The sequence below is a fragment of the Gallus gallus genome, chromosome 1 (assembly GCF_016699485.2).
Source record: "Gallus gallus isolate bGalGal1 chromosome 1, bGalGal1.mat.broiler.GRCg7b, whole genome shotgun sequence".
In the NCBI taxonomy this organism is placed as follows: Eukaryota; Metazoa; Chordata; class Aves; order Galliformes; family Phasianidae; genus Gallus; species Gallus gallus.
The window spans coordinates 693,668-712,879 of NC_052532.1; the positions used below are offsets into that span (position 1 = coordinate 693,668).

The following is a 19,212-nucleotide window of genomic DNA, read 5'->3' on the forward strand; positions in this document are numbered from 1 at the left end:
ATGAGCCCCCAGGGCTGCACGGCTTCACTCTCAGTTCCCCATATCCCTATGGCTCCTGGGAACCGAGCTGTATAGAAAAGGGCCATTGGCCCAACACTGGGGTTGGGTGAGAGCTGGGGGGCTCCCGGCACCCATCGGTCCCACCAGTGCTGGTCCCACTGTGTGTGTCCATCTGGGCTGTGTGTTCGCAGCACTGGGCTGGTGGTCATGGTTGGAAGAGAGAAGAGTTTTCAGGACCACCGACAGCTCTTGGAGACCCGGATACGTGATTTCCTCCTATTGGAAACTCTGACAAGCGAATGGTGGAAGGAAAACCTAAGAATGGATTATGGAGGTTAAAAAGAAATGAACAGAATAAAGCCAAAAACTCTTGGGGAGCTGGAAGAAACTATTTTTGGAAGAAAAGGGGATTTTGTTGCATGTTTGTGGAACCGCATGGCTGGGCTGCCGGTGCCTGGCCATGAGGAAAGGTTGAGGGAACTGGGCTTGTTTAGCTTGGAGAAGAGAAGGCTCCAGGGAGACCTCATTGTGGCCTTCCAATACTTGAAGGGAGTGTATAAACAGGAGGGGGAATGGCTGTTTACGAGGGTGGATAGTGATAGGACAAGGGGGAATGGTTTTAAACTGAGACAGGGGAGGTTTAGGTTGGATATGAGGAGGAAGTTTTTTTCCCAGAGGGTGGTGAGGCACTGGAACAGGTTGCCCAAGGAGGCTGTGGATGCCCCATCCCTGCAGGCATTCAAGGCCAGGCTGGATGTGGCTCTGGGCAGCCTGGTCTGCTGGTTGGCAACCCTGCACATAGCAGGGGGTTGGAACGAGATGCTCAGTGAGATTAGGCACTGCAACAGACTGCCCATAGAGGTGGTGGAGTCACCAACCCTGGAAGTGTTCAAGGAACGTTTGGACGTTGTGTTGAGGGACTTGGTTTAATGAGAGCTATTGGTGAGGGGTGGATGGTTGGACTGGGTGATCCTGTGGGTCTTTTCCAACCTCGGTGAGTGTATGATTCTATGATTCCTTGTGATCCTTTTCTACCCGGGCCATTCTATGAATCTATGCTGGGGGATGAGGTACAGTCCTGCACCCACTGTGGGCAGTTGACATGTTGGCAGTGCTGTAACACTGTGCATTTCCTCTCCTGGACCCAAGCAGGGCCCTGTCCCGGTGTCACTTTCTGCAGTCAGCTCCGAGCAGGGCATGGTAAGCTGTGGTCATTGCCTCATCCCCTGGAGCAGGCGACCCACGGTCACCGCCTGCAGAGATTTCTCCAAGGGCAGCCGAGCATGCACAGCCCGTGTTTCCCTTCTGGTTGTTTCACACTAAGTTTGAAACCATCCCTTAAACCGGATCAGTTCCATGTATGGAATGCTCAGGCTGTTTCCACAGGATGGTGGGACACAGCTGCCTGACAGCTCCTGGGGCTGCACTGCTGCGGTGCTGCTGAGCACGGGGCGATGCTCTGTAGCAGTGGGTCCTGACCATGGCTCAGCTGTAGGCTGCGGCCATAGGGCTCAGTTGTGTCTCTCCTCGTTAAGCTCCATCTGCTCATTTCTACACAAATATCTGACCTCCTTCTCATCCCCCCTGTACTCTTTTGGCCAGTTGTGGCATTAGACAGGTAATTGTGCCTGATGCAGGAAAGTACCCGTTTCTCTTGGTTTGTAGAAGTGATTCCTTGGCTTATTGATGCATTGTTGTCCAGATGTTCCACAGAAGTTCTGGTTTTGTTTCATTTTTTGAAATTCCACTCACCATTTTATGTCTGTTCTGTATCTGCTTAACCACACTTTGGTTTGCCATTAACGTGCCCCATTCCTTACATCTTTTCCTGCAATTAAGTTTTCTTTATGCCTCCAATCAACCCTTTGGCTCTTCTCTTAAACGAGTTTGGTTTCTGTTACGGACACGTGGAGCTCTGTGATTACTGTCTTGGGCAGTGTCCTGATGGGCACTGCATCACTTTGGTTTAGTAAAGAGAACATAAAAAGTGAAACAGACTGAATTCTAAAGAAAAGCAACCTTCTGGTGTTAAGGAATGTTAGATATTTTTGGCTCAAGCTATGAAATACATGTCCCTTTCCTCTCCTTCTGCATGTTTGTTCACTTCTCCAATGTAATACACGGAGGTGGCTGCACTTCACCTCTGGTGTTTCTCTATGGCTCGCCACTGATGCACTTGTTGGGTTGTTCCAACCTGCCCATGGCTTTGTCCTCCCGTTCATTGAAGGGGTTGCAATGGGAGGAGGGGCACCTAACCTACAGCAAGGGTTGTGGCTTTGGGGACTTTGAGGTCACTTCCAGCCCAACCATTCCGTGGCTCTTTGGGACCCAAAAGGGCTCTGTGGGGCAAGAGGGCTCCAGTTGTGAGGACGCAGCCCATAGGGATGGGACCAGGTTCTGTGTGTGTGAACCCTCTGGGCAGCACCAGATACTTCCCCCAGGGGAGCAGCAATGCTGTGGGTCAGGAAGGCACTGTGGGGTGGTGGGTGCAGGGAAGGGCAGTTCATGGGGCTCGTGCAATGTTTCCAAAGTGCCTCTGATGGTCTGACATCAATCACACACTATGAGGAAGGTTAGGAGTGCCTAACGAGGACAGGGCAATGGGAAGAGGTGTCAGAATTGACTACAGTGTAAAGAAGAAATGGAGATTCCCTGGGGACATGCAGAATGTGCCGTCCCTCTGTGGTTATTAAAGCTGCCACCGGTTGGCATTACAAACTCTATTTTTAGCAGTCCTAAACTATGGTGAGAAAAAAAATGGTCTGGCCTAAAATTTTCTCACTCTGCTTAAAGTTTAATTCTTGCCACGGGTCAGGCTGTGCAAGTCAGGCTCACTCAGCATAGAATCACAGATTCATTCAGGTGGAAAAAACCTCTCAGATCCCCAGTCCAACCCCAGCCCATCCCACTGACCACGTTCCCAAGTGCCACATCCCTGTGGTCACTGAACACCTCCAGGGATGGGGACTCCCCACTGCCCTGGGCAGCTGTGCAGTGCTGGCTGCTCTTTGGAGCACAGATTGTTCCCCAGCTCCAACCTGACCCTCCCCAGCGCACCCTCAGCCCATCCCCTCCCGTCCCATCACCATTCCCTGCGGATAGAGACCAACCCCTCCTTCACTCCAGCCTCCTTTCAGGAGTGGCACAGAGCGCTGAGCTCTCCCTGAGCTCTCCCTGCTCCAGTTGCATGCTGGCTCTGGAAGATGTCATCCTTGCACAAACTTACGCTGAGTTTTTATAGGATCACTATCAACAAATCTCACGAAACCCCATTGATCCTGCACTTCCCTTTCTAGCACTGTTTCTGGGAACCCATTTTTCTGAGTGTTTCTGTACCCACCTCGGGACTGGGATGGAAATGGAATTCCTGGAGGAGCTTTTCCTTCGAAACAAGGGTCAAGAAACTCATTCTGTTCCCTTGTTCTTTCCGGGAAGGTCATTTTGAAAGAGATGGGAAGAAGCCAGGATGCGGCTGGTGGCCGCAGCTCTGAGAATTACACAACCTCTCGGGATCGCTGTCTGTCATCAGTCCTGCTTTCTGCTGTGCTACATTTCCCTGAGTTTAGGGCAGGATTTTTCCACTGAGAAAGTGTGTTGCGGGTCAGCAGCACGGCTGATGGGCATTGGTGCTGTGGAGCTGAGATGTCCAACCGCAGCCCAACAGTCCCTCTGGAAATGAGTGCGTCTTTGACCAGAAAGGCTGCAGGGAGACCTCATTGTGGCCTTCCAGTACTTGAAGGGAGCATATAAACAGGAGGGGGAACGGCTGTTTACAAGGGATGATGGTGACAGGACAAGGGGGAATGGTTTTTAAGCTGAGACAGGGGAGGTTTACGTTGGATATGAGGAGGAAGTTTTTCCCCCAGAGGGTGGTGACGCACTGAACAGGTTGCCCAAGGAGGCTGTGGATGCCCCATCCCTGCAGGCATTCCAGGCCAGGCTGGATGTGGCTCTGGGCAGCCTGGTCTGCTGGTTGGCAACCCTGCAATAGCAGGGGGTTGGAACGAGATGGTCATTGTGGTTCTTTTCTACCAAGGCCATTCTGTGATTGTATAAAATATTCTTCTTCAAAGTTTGGATAGAAAGTGGTCAAGAAAACGAAGGGAAGACCAAGGAATGGTGCTGACAGAACAGCATTGGGATCTCCATACCCTGAATAGGACAGCATTGACCTGAGCTGCTATGAGCTGTTCTCCCCCAGCTTCGCTTTCCATCCAGGGTCACAACTGAGGGGATTTTGCTCATTTCTGATAAAAACAAATCTCCACAGCTTTTTGATACTTCCCTTTTCTTCGGCATGAATTCCTCTGCCTGGGAGTCCTCTCAGCCTTTCCCCATCAGGAGATGCTCCATCTCTGCAGCCCTTTTTGTCTTTGCTGTGGGTTTTTCATTCATTCATTCATTCTTTATCTGCGTGTCTTAATGGAATTTATCCTCTTATTAATGGAGAATGGTAACGATCATTTCCCTTTTCAAAGTTTCTGTGCTTGCATTTACAAGGAAGGCTGCCCCAGTGCCTCTATGAAACACATGAAGATGAATACATGCCGTTCGCATGTTATGTGGATGCCCCATATGGGGTTGGATTACTGCACGTTGCCATCTGAATGCTCTTGTTGGTGCTTTGCTCCTGCAGCAATGTGCTGAGAGCTCTCTGCTTATGACTGTACAGTCACAGAACCACTGAGGTTGGAGAAGACCTCTGAGATCACCGAGTCCAACCCAACGCATCCCAACATGCCCAATGAGCAGAGGAAGCCTTTCTGGGGACGCAGCCAAATGAGGTGCCATCCACATTGCTCCATCTCCTACCTTCCAAGGGGTGTTGCTGTGAGTGGCTGCCTCCTGAGCCCCCTCTTCTGGTCCTGCCCATGAGGTTCCTGAAGACCCCCCTGGGGGCTGTGCTGGGGCTGTGGTTCAGCAGTGGGATATGGGGCAAAGGACAGCAAACCATGTGTGTGTGAGCCTGACTCACACCAAAAACACCCTGTATTTCCTTGGTTATTCTCACCAGGCAATGAAGAGTGGCTCCGTGTTTCTCTCTCCTCTGTGCATCTTGCTTTTGGATGCACTTTTTCCTTCCAAGAATTCTTTCTCTTGCAGATAACCCCTTTTAAACGTTCTTTGCCAAGCCCGTGATCCAATTTGTTCCTCATCCACTGGTTGTTCTCCGAGCGCTGCAGGGCTTAAAAGTGCAGATGCCTGGGGAGAAGCATAAAGTAATCCTCTTAATTTAACACTGAAGTGTTTTTCAGAAGGTGTGTTGGGGGGGATTTGTGCTCCTGAACTCCTCCTGAAGGTCCTTCTCGATTTCCCGTGCTTTGTCTACGTCTGAGCTCTGCAGCAAAGCAGAATTTGTCCCTCAGCTGTGCACTGCTGAGCGGTGTGTTGGAGGGGATGGACCCCACAGTACTGCCAGACAACGTTATTCCCTCTGCAGAGTTTCTTCTTTCCACTACCCCATACTTTGTGTTTGACTGTTGTACCTCGTAATGTTCTCCTGGGCCCATCCCTGTGTGTTGGGATTAGGGTAACCCCACTGCTGCACACCAATCACCACATGTGGGGATTAGGGTAACCCCACTGCTGCACACCAATCACCACATGTGGGGATTAGGGTAACCCCATTGCTGCACTCCCATCCCTTTGTGTTGGGGTTAGGGTTACCCCACTGCTGCACACCCATCCCTTTGTGTTGGGATTAGGGTTACCCCACTGCTGCACACCCATCCCTTTGTGTTGGGATTAGGGTTACCCAGCATCCCTGCTTTGCTCCAGGGGATGCTCTGAGGCTGTTGGGAGCAGGAGGGGTGACTCACCCATCTGTAGGGGACTGGCTGCCATACACAGCCACACCTGAGGCCGCTGTCTAGACTCCCTGCAGTCAGTGGTGAGAAATAGCTCTTCCAGAGTGCAATTTATCTCATCCCAAGTTAGACATTTAAAATCAGTCTGATGAATCACGCTCTGAAATAGCCCATTTCTCTGTTGACTAGCTCAGATATAGATAGCCCTTTTGCTGTCTCTCTTGACCATTAGCAGGGTCTCTTGCAATCCACAGCAGGGATGTTGGCTTCAGCATCTGCTTCCCGTTGCTCTGCTGTTGTCTTCAGCATCCAATGGGGGAAGTCAGCAAAAAGGGCAGCGCTGATCTGACGCCTCACCTGTCCCAGATGGAGCTAACCAAAATTCTTGGTCTTCTCCAAGATTATTGATCCCTCACCACAAAAAAAAGGTGTTGTGGCCCTGCAGCGTGTCCAGAGAGGGGAGTGGAGCTGTGGGGGTCTGCAGCACAGCGCTGTGGGGAGCAGCTGAGGGAGGGGGATGGGGTGGTGTGGGACAGAGGGGCTCAGGGAGAGCTCAGCGCTCTGTGCCACTCCTGAAAGGAGGCTGGAGTGAGGGAGGGGATGGGCTGAGGGTGTGCTGGGGAGGGTCAGATTGGAGCTGGGGAACAATCTGTGCTCCAAAGAGCGGCCAGCACTGCACAGCTGCCCAGGGCAGTGGGGAGTCCCTATCCCTGGGGGGGTTCAGTGACCACAGGGATGTGGCACTTGGGGACGTGGTCAGTGGGATGGGCAGGGGTCGGGCTGTTGATCTGAGAGGTCTTTTCCACCCTTCGTGATGTCATCATTCTCTTGGAACCAGCAGACGTTCCCCAGTGAACCCATCATTTTTCCTTCCCATGTGGCTGAAGTGTTGCTTTGCAGAGGGAGTGAGAGCTGGGCGCTCGGGGCTGTCTCAGTGTACACTGCTCCATTTAAGTACTCAGTTCACATCTTTAGTCTCATAATGATGAGGTTAATGAACAACTGAACAGGCCCAGAGGTGTTGTGCTCCCCATGGAGGTGGGATGTTTCTGTCAGGGGCTGCAGGAGGTTGGGGTGGAATGGTGGCTCCTGAGCTCTGCTGGGAGTGGGATTTGACTCCTGGCCCTGGGGGATGCTGCCAGAGGGACCCAGGGCTGATGGGAGCAGCTGGCCTTGAACCCAGCTGTGTTTGGGGATTGCACACAGACCCTGCGGGGTCCCACCCTGCGGGGCTTCCCAAGCAATGAGTCACTGCCTCTGGAAGCTGTCGCTGCTGGGAGCAGTGGTGGGCGGGAGGGGCCCTCCTCGGTGTGTTTTTCTTGTCTTGATTAAGAATTAGCAATGATCCACACGCTCTGCTCTTTGTTTAACTCTCACTGTCAGATGTGTGTGTGCTGCATTGTCATTTATCCCTGCTGCTTGTCGGAAGGCGCGTTTCCTTCCCCACGGGATCACAATTGATGGATCTGAGTACAATGCGGGGCAGTTACTGCAGTGCTCGTGGATGGGTGAGGGGTGCCCCACCTCTGTGTCCAAGGGTCTGTGTGCCAACTCCCAGCCCTGGGAGCCTCGGGGAATGGGAACTGCAGTCTGAGCCTTGGGGCAAGACTGAGCGCAGGGCAGTATAAAAGCCAAGCCCAGAAAGGAGATCTTGCACCACATACATGGGTAGCATAGAATGATAGAACCATGGAATGGTTTGGGCTGGAAGGGACCTTCATAGAATCATAGAACGGTTTCGGTCAGAAGGGACCTTCTTAGAACCATGGAACGGTTTGGGCTGGAAGGGACCTTCATAGAACCATAGAATGGTTCGGGGCAGAGGGGATCTCTAAAGGCCATCAGACCCCAGTCCCTGCGATGAGCAGGGAAACCCACAGCTCCATCAGATGCTCAAAGCATGGGTGGGCGTCCCAGCAGACCTGGGATAGGCTGATGCTGAGAGCCTGTATTGCCTATTTCTAGATTATAAGGGATGATGGTGCTGATTTTCTGTGATTCCTGTGCATTACCTCTAGATACCACGCAGTTAACTTTTAATGGCGAGAACAATCACCATTCATTAGGAGCACAAATGTCATGGATGGAGGCAGCTGTGTGCGGTTCTGCAGCAGGGCACGGTGATGCCCGGTGCTCCTGGGTGCATGCACACACCTGGAGGAGAAGGAGATCCTCTGCTGACTGCAGTGCTCAGCGGGGGCTGTGAGCTGGAAGGGGGGGTCCCAATGTGGCCATGTGCAGAAGGAAGTAGGGGACATTTGGCTTATGACCGTTGTTCTTCTTCAAGTCCTCTCTGTTGGCCATCTGCGTGAGCATCTGCATGGGCTGGGTGCTGAATGAACATCTGCTCGCCAGCAGCGGTCATTGGAGGCTTTGTCTGACGGATCCCACCGTGCCTTCCCCCAGGGCCCACCCAGATGGTGCCCCGAGGAGCAGTCCCTGCTGCCCTGTGCTGCGGAGCGGTTCGCCCACCGACAGCCACCGTGGCCTCTGACTTGGAACTGAAATCGTTCATTTGGTTTGGTTCAGTTCACTCCCAAAGCTATAATTATCATAAAAGAAATTATATTCGCTTTAATTCCGCCGAAGAGCATCTACTTATAAATATGATTTGCTGTGACTAATACATTTCAGTTCAGATCTCTGATATAAATTAACAGATCTTTTTGCACATGAGAGCGCCAGCACTGTAATGGATTTGTTCTATCGGTGACGGACGGGAGGGGCTGCACCTGGGACTGTGGCTTTGCTGATCTGTAGGGGTTGGTTGGGGTCTCTGGGCGTCTCCCACCATTGCTGCTATTTGCAAACTTCTGGACGTACAACCGGTCACTGTAAAACCCCACTGCTGGATCTTTGGATGTTGCTTTTCTTCTGTCCTCTGGGGGAAAAGAGTTTCCTCACTGACCCTTCCTCACTAAGATTTCTGTAGGCTCCAAATCAGGGAGTCCTGGAGCACTCTACACGTGCACAGAAAAAAGAGAGTGCCTTTGTTCCTCTGGGTTTGAGGTGTTTGTGGTAAGTGTTATGTTATCCTGGCAGTACAGCATGGCCTTGCCCTACAGCATGGCCTTGCCATAATGGCCTTGTCCTACAGCATGGCCTTGCCATACAGCATGGCCTTGCCCTACAGTGTGGCCTTGCTCTAAAACGTGGTCTTGCCCTACAACGTGGCCTTGCCAGACAATGTGGTCTTGCCCTACAGCATTGCCATGCCCCACGGTGTAGCCTTGCTCCTTGGCTTGGTTGCAGCCAAGCCTGGTGACATGGTAAAGATGTTTCTTCTGCCAAATGTCATGGCAAACAAATCTGAGGCTGAAATGTATTTTGCGGATGACCTCTAAGGACAACCTGTTGGATCCAGGATTGCCATTTCAACAATATGCAATCTCTTTCCTTGGAAACCTCTAAATTAAGAAGACATTCCAGTCAGATGTCCTGAGGTGTGCATGGAGCTGGCAGCTCTCCTTATTTACCTTCCAGAATTAGAAACCCGTTCATTAATTCAAGTCAGCGCCGTGTGTGCCTCAGCGTGACCTTAGTGGCGTCCCAGATTTTGGCTGTGAGGGGAACGTGGACCTATTATTAGAGGAAAAGCTTGGGTTGAGCTTGCCAGGCTGCAGCGGCCGTAGGACCAATTTGTGCTGGGACAGCTCAGCTCTCTGCTCACTGAGAGCTCAGGGGCTGAGCTCACAGCAATGCAGGCAGCTGAGCAGCGCGGAGCATCTCCTGCTGAGGAAGGGCTCTGGAGCTAAGAGGGGATCTGAGCAATGGCTTCGGTCTGGCGTTGCCAGAGCCGTGCTCAAGATGAATGAGTGTGCTCACAACTCTCACAAGCACTGCCATGAGGACTGTGGTAGCTGGAAGTACCCAACTGCTCACGTCCTCTCTGGAGTGCATCAATAATTAGCAGTGCATGTGAAGTGCCGGTGCAGGGCCTTCCTGTCTGCTCATGTGTTCATCATAGAATCATGGAATCATGGAATACCTCAGGTTGGACGGCCATCTAGTTCCACTCCTGCCTTGGGTTGTGTACCCCCCAGCTGAGGCTGCCCAGGGCCCCATCCATGGCCACGGGCACCTCCAGAGATGGGGCACCCACAGCTCCAGGGCTGGCTTTTTTTTGGGTGTTTATCTGCTTTCCTTTTAGGTAGAAGAGGAGGTTCTGTTTACAAAGTAGCTGTTAGCTTTGGTCTGCATGGCGGTGTGGAGTGGCTGTGTCCCATGGATGTGGGCTTCAAGGGGCCATGTCCCAGGGGTGGTCCTGTGCTCTGACCCAGCGTGGCCCTGCTTTGCTCTCAGCTAACACACATCCCATGGTTTTTCTCTTTTATTTTCATTCATGCTTCACAGTAGACGAGCAGCTTCGTGAACTAGGTAACTATGATTTTTTTCTCTATTTCTTTCCTTCACTTTCCTTTGCACCTTTTTTCCAGCCTTCTCCTTGCTGTGCCCTTTGTGTGTACAACTTAGTACAAACACCTGCACCTTTCCTCTTCCTTCCTTGATCCTGCCGTGTAGCCTAGATGGGGCTGTGTAGTGCATAAGGCTCTCCTTCCCTGCCTTGCCGTTCCTTTCACAATCCCTGCAGTTTCTCTGTTCCTGCATGTCCCCTGTGAGGGGCTGGGAAACACCAGCAGTGGTGGGAAGTGCTTCCCAACATGTTCCTTCCTTGTGTGGGGCCCAGTGAGAGCAGATCCATTTGAGCCTCTGCAAAAGTTGTGATGCTGCTGGGTTCTGTGTGCCCGTGGGGAGTGGAGTGCTCAGCCCTGTGCTTCCCCTGGGAATCATGGAATCACAGAACAATTGGATTGGAAGGGTCCTTAAAGATGACAGAACCACAGAACGGTTGGGTTGGAAGGGTCCTTAAAGATGACAGAAGCACAGAACAGTTGGGTTGGAAGGGTCCTTAAAGATGACAGAAGCACAGAACAGTTGGGTTGGAAGGGTCTTTAAACATGACAACCACAGAATGGTTAGGTTGGAAGAGTCTTTAAACATGACAACCACAGAATGGTTAGGTTGGAAGAGTCCTTAAGGACTCATAGAATCCCACAATGGTTGAGTTGAAAGAGTCCTTACAGATAATAGAACCACAGAATGGTTGGGTTGAAAGGGACCCTCCCAGGCCCACTCGTGCCGTGGGCTGGGTGCCCCTCCAGCTCAGGCTGCCCAGGGCCCCATCCATGGCCATGGACATCTCCAGGGATGGGGCACCCACAGCTCTGGGCAGCAGTGCTGGGGCTGAGGTGGGAAGAATGAGATGGTGGCAGTCAGCACTGAGGTCAGGGCCCTGTGGTTGGCTTGCCAGGTGTAGGTGTTGGAGCCTTGTTGGAGGGCAGATGCCCTCCTCTAGGCCCTGTCCCCAGGCTGTGTCCACGAGGACCCCGAGCTGGCTGCAGGCAGCAGGAGCAGCACCGATGGTCCCTCTGCTCCCACCCCTGCTCCTGGTGGTCGGGGTGCTGGGTCCTGCTGGGTGCAGGAACACCCCCCTCATTCTGTGCCTGCAGAGGGTCCCCAGTTGGCTCTGGGGTGGTGCCATATGTGGCCCCACTGGCCTGGCCCATGGCTTGGCACCGCGTGGCCGCACAGCTGTGAGCCATCCAGGCTGCTGTTCCAGGGGGTGTAGGCCCAGGAGCAGAGGAACTCTGCATGGAACAGTTGTCTGCCGGACTCACACTGAGCAGTGGTTGGCATTAAGCATTGCTATGGCTGACAGCAGCAGGTAAAGCCAGCAAGTGGATTTCCATGCACCTCCTGTGCTTCGTGTAGGCTTGCTGTTCCCATCTATGGTACCTGTGTGGCCCCTGCATGGCAGGGCAGCAGGAGCAGCCCAGCAGGTGGAGGGGCTGTGGGCACAGAACCACAGAACATCCCGAGCTGGAAGGGACCCAGACGGATCACAGAGCCCAGCCCCTGGCTGCGCTCAGCACCGCCTGAACCCAAACCCTATGGCTGAGAATGGTGTCCCAGCACTGCCCAGGCTCTGGCAGCTCAGGCTGTGAGTGCTGCCCTGGGGTCAATGGCTCCTCCTGAGAGTTTCTCCCCGTGACAGAGTAATGCAGGAGTTAAAGATGAGGATGCAGAGAATCTGGGGGATGGCTTCAGGATGGCGATAGGCAGCAAAGGAAAAGAGAGAAGCAGCAGTCCAGGAGCAGTTTTTCCTGCCTGGGATGGACCCAGACCTCTCACTGTGCCCAACGAGAAGGGATTGGCTCTGTGCATCCCCCCATGTGCCCACAGACCGGGGAGGTTGCACCACCTGTGTTCACCTGCGTCCAGCTTTGAAACTTAAAACTGCTTCCAAATGTGGTCACTTTCCTGTGTGGGTGGCTATAAATGCTCAGCAGAGACTTTTTCTTCCAAATCGAATCCGCCTCTCTGAGACGTTCAAATGCCACGTCTTCCCTCCTGAATATTTAAGACTTTTGGTTTGGTTTTGACACTGTATTAAAGAAAAAAAAAGGCTTTATTTCAAGTGCAGGGATCTCACCGCAGCGGTTAACCTCAGGCACTGGGAAGGTGGCTGAGTGCCATAGGGACGATGTGGGGCACTGCAGCTCACCGCCACCGTTTGGCCCCTTGTAAACCATTGCTGGTGGTTCACTGGAATGCAGTTCAATTTGCAAATGGTGGTTCTGCTCAGGAGCACTTCCTGAGGCTGTGCTGACTCACGGGCAGCGCTGGGCAGCAGTTCTCTGTTCGGCTCTTCTGTGGAGCTGGCAGAGCACAGCACAGCCCTGCTCGGGTCCCAGCCATTGTCCGGCACTGAGTGTGAGCCCTGCTGTCTTTGAGGAGCAGCAGAGCGTGCCGGGTTACCTTGAAGCAGCTCTCATTACCAAGCACAATAACGAGGCACATTCAGGGTGGAAGTGCTGCTTCAAAAGGAAGAGGGGGAAGAAAGGCGTTATCAAGATCTGCTTCAAACAGAGCAGTATTTCAGCTCTGCTGAAATTCAGGTCCTGCTGTTCTCACTGGGAAATCCCAACACCATTTTGTTCTTTTGGTGTCAGTTCTTGGAACCGGAACCTTTGACTCGTAGTTAAGAAATGGAGCATCATCCATCAGTGACTCTTAGTTAAGGAATGGAGCACCTCCTTTAGCGGTGTATGAGCTCCTTGCTCTTCATCCTTGGGGTATTTCTGAACCAGTAAGAACTTGCCTAAAAATTGAGTATTTTTCTCCTCTCTCATCATTTTTTTTCTCTTTATTTCCCCTCTGAAGGTTTTGTCAGGGTCTCTGCTCTGCAGCTTGCTTGCCATGCGGCTGGGAAGGATTTGGAGCTCCTTCCCATCCTCGCTTTCCAGACACGGGTTTCTCTTGCCTTCCTAGGTGACTTCATTAATTAGCACATTTCTCCTCCTTCGAAAGGTTTTGCTTCACTTTTCAGCGCTCGTTGCACGGAGAGCATATGCTGGAAGCCGTGAAGCAGAGGCGGCGTTTGCTGCACAGACATTGCAGGGCTGCCAATTCTCATCTCCTGAGAGCCCACCTGGCACCGGGACTACCCATGGCAGCAAACACTTCTCAACGTCAAAGCCAACAGCCATGTGCAGGACAGTGCTTATGAAGGAATGCGATAACGAAACCTCTTCCCCACCTCTTAAGTTTTCTTCTTCACAGTATTTTCAGTCTTGTTTTTTCATAAGAAGCCCATCCGGTGGCTTTGGTCACATTATGTGTTGGCCACTGACCTCTCTATACCCGTGAAGTGCTCTTGCAGTGCCATGGAGATGACTGGCACTCTTTGTGTTGTTCAGTTCATGCTCTCCTCCTGATGTATTTTTCTTTGTAGTTCTGGCAGCTCTGCAGAGGTCTCAGACTGGGCACGTGATGTTTCCCGAGGTCTCTCTGCTTTGGGGGTCACTTGGTTGGAAGGCAGTTGAAGCTCGCTGGCTGGTGCACACTGAAGTGCTGTCCGTGCTGTGTGGAACAGTTACCCCATGAGGCTGTGTAATTCATACTCCTCGTGTAACTGCGGTGTCTCAGTTAGCAGCAGCTAATTTTCTGTGATGGCAGCTCAGTGGAAGTGCGTCTGCTCTGTGTTGTTGTCCCTTAAAGACAACGGCTGTGTTTGATCAGGGCCAAGGACAGCTGGTGCTGCTCTTGTCCATGACAGTGGCCCTTTGCTGAGGTCTGGAAGTCAGGAGGTGCGTTGGGCACAGCATGGGAGTTACACCCATAACAACTCATGGATTAATTTGCAGCTCCTGGTCTGTTTTTTTTTTTTCCCTTCCGTTTGTTTCTCCACCCGAGCCCATGTAACTCACACAGCCAATAGCATCCTATGGCACAGCGTTCCACAACCAGGGGTTGTGTGTGCATCACAAATGGGCAGGGGCTGGAGGCACCTCTGGGTCTCCCCCAAGCAGAGTGCCCATGACCATGGCCAGACGGCTCCTGGGGGGGTCTCCAGGGGGCCCTTAAGGTTGGTCGATGCCTCTGGCACTGCGGGGAGCAGAGGGCAGCTGCAGTGCCTTCATCCTCCTCTGGCCATTTCCCCAACCTCATGCCAGCAGTGTCTCACAGCCCAGAGATCCTGCTCCATGCAGTATTTCTCATGCAGAGGCTGTTCCAGAGTTTCACTCTCATGACCTTCTCCTGGAACTTCTTTCACGTCTCTCTGTCCCTTTTGATGTGGGACAACTGGAATGGTGTGCATCCTTAAACCAGTGGGCACGGTCAGGGTCATAGAATCACAGAATGGTCTGGGTTGAAAAGGACTATAATGATCATCCAGCCTTGCCCATGCCTGGTCTTACAGAGTCCTCTACTAACCCGAGGAGAGGCAGCGCTGGGGGCTGCCTCAGGTCCATCAGGAAAGAAGGGAATTCAGCAGTACCGTTAGTTAATACCTTCATGTTTAAGTAATAATGTTGAATCTGGTATCCTTTGGATTCCAAGAACCATGAAGAAGTGGCACTGAGGGACATGGTTTATTGGGATGATGGGGATCTCAGAGATCTTTTCCAACCTTAATGATTCCATGACGCTGGTTTTCATTGTTTAATTGTGTGGCTAAAGGATGCTTGTCACCTGCTCGCTTTTTAGGCAGAAGCAGGCTCTAAAAACCTTTCAAGCCTTGCTTTGCATGTGGAAATGGAAGAAAAAATAAAGAAACGCAGAATAGTGTAGACTTTCAATTTAACATTTCCTCTCTGCCTCAGGAAGAGTGACATTTGGAAATCCTATGAGTGATCACTCCTTTCACTGCGTATCGTCTGGGGAGGTGATGTGAGGGGAAGCTGTCAGATGGGACAAATGAGCATTGCTTCACTCCTGGTGCTGCTTTGGGTGCCATAGTATCACAGAAACCCAGAATGGTTGGGTTGGAAGGGACCTTAATGATCATCCAATCCCACTCCTGCCGTGGGCTCAGTCTGCCCAGCGCTCATCCACAGCCTCGGGCACCTCCAGGGATGGGGCACCCACAGCTCTGGGCAGCAGTGCCAGTGCCACATCACCTCTGGGTGAAGGATTTCCCCCCATATCTGACCTCAATTTCCCCTCCTTTGGCTTAATGTCTTTCCCGTTTGTCCTGTCGCTCTCTGCCCGTGTACAAAGTCACTTCCCTTCCTGTTTATAGGCTCAGTTCAAGTACTGGAAGGCCGCAGTGAGTTCTCCCCGCAGTCGTCCCTTCTCCAGGCTGCACACCCCCTCCCTCAGCCTTTCCCCACAGAGCTGCAGCCCCCAGCCATCCCCGTGCCCTCCTCTGGCCCCATCTGGAGCCGTGGCTGGGAGCTCCATGCCAGCCCCCGGAGCCATAGGGCTGCATGGAAGCCCCACACAGGGCCGAGTCCTGCACTGCGTGGTGCTGTGCTGCTTGCAGAGCTGGAGCTGCGTTCCTGGCTCGGATCGCTGGTGCCAGCGCTGCAGCACGAGGACATTCCTCTGCCCGGGCCAGGGCTGCCCTTCCCTCCGTGGGCTCCGCAGGAATGGGCTGCGGGGGCGGCCGCTAATCAGAAATGAATCCTTCCTTTCATCTGCTCCTTTCCCTCATTCACTTTTGTGTGGGCGTTTCTGTCTCGAGCAAATTGGATGGCAGGATGATGGAGCAGAGCCTATGGGAGGAGCGGTGAGCAGCAGCACAGCATCAGCTCCTGCCCGCCCTGTCCCCATGGCTCCATCCATCCCAGCACCGCGGCCGCTCCACTCGTGCCGTTGGCTCACCCATTGTTTTCCATAACAGACTTCAGAAGAGAAAATTAAATCTGTTATTAACCACTGTGAGGTTCCCGAAAGGACTGAGCAGAGCTGTGGTGTCTGCAGTTTGTTTCACAGCACACTGTATTGCTCACAGTGTTCTGCTTTCCACCAAAACTTGGACCTGTAGGCATGTGGTCCCTTCCTCCCCTTGCAGGTTCCAGGTAAAGGACATCCCCACTCCCCATCCCTACATGGGGGACATCCCTACTCCCTGTCTCTACATGGAGAACATCCCCACTCCCCGTCCCTACACAGTGGACATCCCCACTCCCCGTCCCTACATGGAGAACATCCCCACTCCCCATCCCTACATGGGGGACATCCCTACTCCCTGTCTCTACATGGAGAACATCCCCACTCCCCATCCCTACACAGTGGACATCCCCACTCCCATCCCTACATGGAGTACATCCCCACTCCCCGTCCCTACATGGAGGACATCCCCACTCCCCATCCCTACATGGAGGACATCCCCACTCCCCGTCCCTACACAGTGGACATCCCCACTCCCTGTCCCTACATGGAGAACATCCCTACTCCCCATCCCTACACAATGGACATCCTCATTCCCCATCCTTACATGGAGAACATCCCCACTCCCTGTCCCTACACAGTGGACATCCCCACTCCCCATCCCTACATGGAGTACATCCCCACTCCCCGTCCCTACATGGAGGACATCCCCACTCCCCATCCTTACATGGAGGACACCCCACTCCCCGTCCCTACATGGAGGACATCCCCACTCCCCATCCTTACATGGAGGACATCCCCACTCCCCGTCCCTACATGGAGGACGTCTCCTCTCTCTGCCTCTCCCTGGCTGCAGTTCCTGCCTACATGGTTTAAGTTTTTCGGGTGAAGCCCTTTGGTTTTGGTGAAGCCCCTGGGCCGATGGCACCGAGTGCTTCCTGCATCTGCGCTGCAGAGCAGAGGCACAACCCTGGCACTGCACAGCACCTTCCCTGCTGCTTTCCCTGGAGCACTGCAAACAGATGGGGGGACCTCAGCACAGGAGAGACACCAACCTGCTGGGGCACATCCAGAGGAGGGCCACAAAAGGGGTCTGAGGGATGGAAAGAGGAGGGATTTAGGCTACATATAAGGAGCAAAGTCTTCACACTGAGGGAGGTGAAGCACTGCACAGGTTGCCCAGAGAGGTGGTGCTGCCCATCCCTGCAGACACCCACGGTCAGGGGATGGGGCTCTGAGCACTGATGGAGCTGTGGGGTTCCCTCCTCACTGCAGGGAGTGGGACCAGACAGCCTTTGGAAGTCCCTTCCAACCCAAACCACCCTGTGATCACTGATGGAATCACCCCCTGCGTTTGCACTCTGCCACGACAGGAAATGGGGCAGCAGTGGGTTGGGCTGCACAGCCCTGACAGTGCTCTGCTTCTGTGCTTTGTACGTTCGTACCGAACCCGGTGCATTTGGGATCACAGGAGATGTTTAATTTCCAGAGTGCTCCACTTCTGCTTCTGAGAAGTGCAGTGTCATGCTGCAAAGCACTTGGGCAGGAGGAGAGGTCTTTTGCTAATTAGAGAGCTGCGAGCTCTTGGCATTTGAAATTGCAAAGGTGTCAGTGGGCTGCTCAGGAGTGTGTGATCTGGTAATTTTTGTTGTGAAAAAAGCAACAGCAGAATGGCTCCCAGCATTGCAGGGCAGGGCAGCTGTGAGCTGCAGGGAGCACAGCCTGGAGGTGCCGGGCACAACAGCAGTGATGTTCAGAGTTAATAAATGCAAATGGTGCATGGGAGGAAGAATAGCCCGAATACTACACAGACAGCAAAGGGAGTCAGTTGGCTGTTGGTGTTCAGATAGTAGGTGTTGGAGTGATTGCTCCTTCGTAGCGTTGTCAATAATGGTTGCGAGTAAAGAGATAAGCAGCAGTGCTGCCTATGAAGTCAGCGCGGTGCCAGGAGCTGCTGCATCACACCAACAAAGAAGGGTGATTATTAGAACAGAAGTGATCAACGTGCACGAGGTGAAGCTGTGATGGGCCCTCTCCCTGAGGTGTACGTGGAGCTGTATGAATGATACAGAGAGGGTAACAAGGGTGGTCGTGGTGGTCGGTGGTCTGTGGGTCAGTGGCATTTCGCAGCATCGTCTGCACAAGGAAATACTCACGTGGAGCTTAGGACTTATCTATCTGGGAGATAAATGGCTGAGTCTGTGGTGGCATGGAGAGGTTGCCTGCAAATTCTTCATATGGGAACAGAGAGGTGCTCCAAGAAATGCTGAGTCCACCCTCAAGGCAGAGGAGAGCACAGAACAACAGAATGGCCCGGATTGGAAGGGACCTCAAGGATCATGAAGCTCCAACCCACCCACTGCATAGAGGGCCACCAACCCCCACATTTCATACAGGCTGCCCAGGGCCCCATCCAACCTGGCCTTGAACACCTCCAAGGATGGACGGGGCATCCACAGCCTCTCTGGGCAGCTGTTCCAGCACCTCACCACTCTCACAGTAAAGAACTTCCCTCTGATATCCACCCTAAATCTTTTCTCCTTCAGCTTCAAACCATTCCCCTTGTCCTGCTGTCATCTGCCCTATCAAAGAGTTGACTCCCCTCCTGTCTGTAGGCTCCCTTTAGGTCCTGGAAGGCTGCAATGAGGTCACCCCGCAGCCTTCTCTTCTCCAGGCTGAACAAGCCCAGCTCCCTCAGCCTGTCTTTGTAGGGGAGGTGCTGCAGCCCTCTGAGCATCTTTGTAGCCCTCCTCTGGACCCTCTCCAGCAGCTCCCTGTCTTTCTTGTACTGGGGGCCCCCCCACGAGAGCAGCGTGGTGTTGTGCTGCAGACTTTGCTGCTGCAGGGCGTTGTGGAGGCCGTGGGTGTGGGTGGACTGTTAAAAAGGGGAAGATGCATTTCTGGAGGTGTGCAGTGTCTGTTGGGCAGCTCAGCTCAGGAAGGTCCGCTGAGCTGCTCTGCAGTTGGGGATTTCCTCTCTACAGCTTTGGAGTGGAGCTGGGAGGTTCCTGATCCTTCTGTCTTTAAGGAGAGGCTCTCAGCTCAGCAGTACGTCAGCACTGCCATTGCCAGTCCCTGTGTAAGCATCTGATCCAAAAACGCTCCTTGAAGTGGGGCTCACACAGAGAGGGCTTAGAAAACCCCATCAGGCTGCAGTAACCCCCGAGGTGCTGTCTGGCCATTCCGTGATGAGGCTCTTTACTGCTCGAGTGCTGCTCACACAGCA

General features: G+C 53.1%; 1 protein-coding gene and 1 non-coding gene across 2 annotated transcripts in view; both read left to right on the plus strand.

The window, feature by feature from the left end:
- Positions 1-19,212, plus strand: part of SHANK3 (SH3 and multiple ankyrin repeat domains 3) — a 282,770-nt gene that overhangs the window by 127,764 nt on the left and 135,794 nt on the right.
- MIR6708 (microRNA 6708) lies at positions 15,851-15,960 on the plus strand. The gene has a single exon (NR_105579.1). It is a non-coding gene; the product is annotated as a microRNA 6708 (primary transcript).